Genomic DNA, 5,167 nt, shown 5'->3' on the forward strand with positions numbered 1-5,167 from the left:
AACAAATTCAGGCTTCCAAATTTGTTCGGGATATTTCAAAATTGTTCTCCATTTCAAAATTTGTTCACAAAATTCAAAAAAAATCCGTGCTTTAAAAAATTGTTCGTGCTTCAAAATTGGTTCTCCAAATTTGTACACAAATTCAAAACTTTCCCATTTTTAAAATTTGTTCGGAGTTTTTATAACATTTCAAAAATTCTGAAAAAAAATATAGATATACATGGAGGTATAATGCACATAAATTTTCAGAACGAAATACGTTGGAATGGGTGTTGGGAATAAAAACTATGGCTTTTTAACACATGATAGTATTTCTCCTATCAGGCCATGAATTTGTCTTTTTTTGTATAGATCGTATTTCAAGGCATTTCATCCTGAAATTTTACACACATACACAACACCCTTGTTTACTTGTATAATTTTTTTAACACACGAACAACCTTTAACTCCAATTAGTAATTCAGCTGTTCATGTAAAGTGTAACTGTGCATGGTCGTCTTCACCGGGTGTAGCAACTTTTGTGAGTAAATAAAGTAATCCACGTAGCATGACACTGTATTATCCTTAATCGTCCACCGAGATCAAGCACGACCGGTCACCAAGTCTAGATCAAGTCAAAGTCTCTTTCTTCCTTTTTTTTAGAACAAAGACGATAGAGACGTCCGGCTTAAAATTAATAAAACCATCAGGCCGGCATCACAACAGTTACTTCGGTTTTACAGACCAAGCTAAAATCGCATGGAAGTTCAAAGAGGCACCAAGGAGCGAGGGTTACACACTGATAGGAAACCAGCAACAGTCACAACCCTATCCTCGACTACCCCTAAACCAAAAGGAGAGACCATATATGGAGGTTGTCTTGCGGTAGACAAAGTGCTTCTCATCTTCTCCTTGGCCTCCGACATCTGCTCAGCATCGCGATACTTCCCCAACGATGTCCACATCTGTAAGAAGAGATGATATTTAAAGATAACATCAGTGGGGTGAGCAGGGAACTTCTTTTCGATCGTCATTTTGTTCCTAATAGTCCATAACGCCCATAGTAGCGCCCCTACGCATCTCCAAACTATACGGCCACTAGATCCTTTCTGGGTTTGAACTATTTGGAGCAAATCGGTGCCCGACGCCGGGCTCCAGTTTTGATGGAACGCTTCCCTCACAGCGCACCACGCAAATCTAGCTAGCACGCACCGAAAGAAAACATGATTCGCATCCTCGTGATTCCCACACACGATACATGTACCATTAGACGGTCCATTCCTTTTGGCAACACTGTCTGCCGTTGTGAGGCGATTTTTAAACAATTGCCATAGGAAGACTTTTATCTGGAGAGGAATCCCTGCCTTCCACAACCCCCTGGCAATATCCAAGGTGTTTCCTTCCGCCATCTTGGCTTATAATGACTTCACCGAGAACTTACCAGAGGTGGTTAGGCCCCAAGAGAACGCTTCAGCTCCCGAGCTCAGCGGCTCCGACCCGATTCTCACCAACAACTCATTCCACCTCCCATGTTCACTAGCTGTCAGGGGACGTTTAAAGTATATGGCTGGTGGCGACGATCTAAGGGCTTCCCCAACCAGAACTGTCGTGTCCGTCACTAGCTGATAAATGGAGGGGAACACCTGCCACAGCGCACGTGCGTCGATCCAGCTATCAAGCCAGAACCGCGTCGACATCCCGTTCTGAACTTCAAACCGAGCCCCTACCACAAAGGCCGGACGGACTGCCTGGATCCCGTTCCAGAACGCCGAACCCTTGCGCTTGGCGTTGAATACATTCCCGTCTGTAAAGTATTTAGCCCTGAGAATGTCAGCCCAGAGCCCCGACTCTTTTTGGGCAAGGCGCCACCACCACTTAGTTAAGAGGGCCACGTTCATCAACTTGGAGTTAATAATCCCCAAGCCGCCAAACTTTTTAGGTCTGCAAACTGCCGCACACCTAACTAAATGGTATTTCTTTTTAGTTCCGGTCCCTTCCCAAAAGAACTTGGAACGAGGCGTGTCGATCTTAGCGTGAACCCCATCCGCTAGGAGAAACGTACCATGGTGAAGAGGGGCAAGGAAGATAAACTAGTATTGGTTAGAATTAATCTTGCCTCCGAGGACATGAACCTCCCTCTCCACTGGCTCACCCGATTGGCCACCTTGCCATATAACGGCTCCCATTCCGTTATCGAAAGTTTCCCGTGGAAAATTGGTAAACCGAGGTACTTAATTGGGAAGCCCCCAAGCTTACAATTAAGAAGGTTGGCCGCATGCGAACTTTCCTGCTGGCTCATCCCAATGGAAATAACCTCGCTTTTTAGGAAGTTGATTTTCAATCCGGACAGGAGTTCGAAGGCTATAAGCAACAACTTGATCGTCGATGTACTATGCAGATCCGGCTCAAAGAGGAGCATAGTGTCGTCGGCATATTGCAAATGCGTGACCCCACCTAGAATAAGGTGATCCACCATGCCTTTGATGTGACCAGCCGCCCTGGCTTTGTCAATCGTTGCCGAGAAAACGTCAGCCACGAATTTGAAAATCAGTGGCGAGCCAAGATCCCCTTGACGGAGCCCCCTCTTGTTACGGAAAAATTTCCCCATTTCTCCGTTGATTGTGACCGCGGTCTGCCCACACGAGATGAGGTGCATGATCCGGTGCACAAAGCCTGCCTCAAAACCCTTTTTAAGGAAGACTTCCCGAATAAACAACCAGTTAACTCGGTCGTAAGCTTTTTCAAAATCTAGTTTAAGTAGGATCCCTTTCCCCTTTGTACGCTTAAGCTCACCAACAATTTCTCCTACCGCAATAGGGCCTTCGAGAATGTTGCGTCCTTTCAAAAACGTAGTTTGACTTTTCAGGATAACTCACTGGGCCACTGGCGCCAGACGCGTAGCATAGGCTTTAGCGCACAGTTTGAAAGGAACGTTAATCAAAGTGATAGGCCTAAAAAGTCGAATATTATCAGCGTCCTTAACTTTAGGAATAAGACTAATAGCACCGTAATTGAGACGCGCCAAGTCGACCGAACCAAGAGCAAACCCGTTAACTAAGGCATAAAAGACATGCTTAAAACAAGGCCAATTTTTTTAAAGAAGGCCACCGGCCATCCGTCGGGCCCTTGTGTTGTATCAGTTTTCATACCAACCAACGCATGGTCGATCTCTTCAGGGAGGAAAGCAAGGGCCATCCCATCATTTTCCACCTGGGAAACCATATATGCCGGCTCCCAAAAACCTTCCTGAAGGCCCACAACATTCTCTTCGGTCGTCCCCAAAAGGCCTATGAAGAAATCGTAAATGTGCTTAACTGTATCCCCCTGAGTCAGGAGGAGCCCGTCCTCTAAATTGAGGCGAAGGATGAGACTTTTCCTTTTCCTACCATTGGCATACACATCAAAGTATCCCGTGTTAGCGTCTCCTTTAGTCACCCACTTGACACCGCCCCTACGGCGCCAGTACTCTTCTTCGGCGCGAAGGATAGCAAGAACTTGATTTTTGAGGGAATAGCGAAGTGCCCATTCACTATCAGCCATCGGCCTCGTGTCAGCTAGTTCGTCAAGAGCTGCTATCTCCTCTACTAACCTAGCCCGCTCCTTCTTGGCTTCGCTACCATAATTTGCACCCGCAGCCCCTGAGGAACGAACGCAGAGCCGCAGCCGCTACAGTCCAGAGCTCGGCCGGGCCCCGTTGAGGCCCAAGCTGCGACGTGATGTTCACCCACCACTCCTGGACCATAGGCTCAAAACCCTTCACCTCAAACCACGCAGTTTCAAAGTAGAAATGACAGTTTCTCCTAACAGAATCCTCTCCAGAGGAAAAGATGAGGGGGAGGTGATCCGAGCCTATACGCGTTTCAGCTACCAGCGAACAAAGAGGGAAAATCGCCTCCCACTCCGGGGTGAAGAACACCCTGTAGAGCACACTCCGCACCGGCCGCGGCCATTTGTTAGACCAGGTGAAACGCGCGCCCGTACGCGCAGCTTCCCGCAAGGCCCCTGCCGCAATTGTGTTATTGAACATGGTCACCCTAGCCCAGTCCACATTGTTGTTGTTCTTGTCCGCACCCGAGCGGAGCAAGTTGAAATCGCCACCCACCACAAGAGGGAGGAGGAGCGCTCGTTTGATCCCTACGAAACTGATCACTTTGTCCAAGAAATCTGTTGATCGAGCGTGATCAGCAGGTCCATACACACACATCACAACCTAGGACAAACCAGAGACACGGTGTTTGATCGTAGCCGCAATGAAGAACACACCCCGGTCCCAAGAGATTACATCACATATATCAAGATTACAACCCAGCAAAATACCCCCCGAAAGCCCAGAAGACGGCACCCATTGCCACTGAAAACGTTGTAAAGGGTCAATCGCACTCAGGTCTCTGAAGGAGAAATCAGATTTGATCGTTTCTTGTAGAGCTACAACGTCAATGCGCTCCTTAGCCATATATTCACGAAGCTGCGTACGACGCCCTGGGTGTCTGCAGCCACGGATGCTCCAAAACAGGTACCACATTAGATGATGCGATTCCTAAGGCGAACTCCTCGCGAGCTCACCGCCTTCGCCACGCGTTTTCGATCCGGTGCACGGCTGGAAGAAGGAACATCAGAGGCATCCCTCTCCTCTGCTTCCTTATCGGGCACAGGACCAGCAGTGTCCCCTTCAGTTGCCAGCCCCTCCGCAACGTTGGCCGCGCATCTGGTAGCCGCCTCGGCCAGCACGGCTTAGGCCTCTTCCCGCACACGAACCAAAGAAATAACGTCTACGCTACCAGTCGAAACCTCTATACCACTATCATGCAAGATCGAACCCAAATGATCATCGGAGAAGGCATTCAAAATGCGAAAGGAAGGAAGGGAGTTACCTGATGTCTCCAAATACTTGTCAGCGAGGCGAAGCTTGGTGCTCTCCATGGACGACATGTCGCCCAGCTTGGCCTTGGCCCGCGCACTGGGTACCTGTGGTTCCACCGGAGTCGCCCTGGATCTCTTGGCCTTGGCCGCCGTCCCCGCCGCCACCAGCTCCGCCCCCAACTCCCCACGCAATTCAGCCGAGGACACCACCTTGTTCGACGCCATTCCCTTGGCCGTTGGCTTCCTCCCCGCGGTCTTTTTTGCCTACCTGCTTGACCCACTCGAGCCACGCTTGCAGAGGCAGGTGTCGAACTTGCCTCTTCATTCA

This window comes from Aegilops tauschii, chromosome 5, assembly GCF_002575655.3.
Source record: "Aegilops tauschii subsp. strangulata cultivar AL8/78 chromosome 5, Aet v6.0, whole genome shotgun sequence".
Classification (NCBI taxonomy): Eukaryota; Viridiplantae; Streptophyta; class Magnoliopsida; order Poales; family Poaceae; genus Aegilops; species Aegilops tauschii.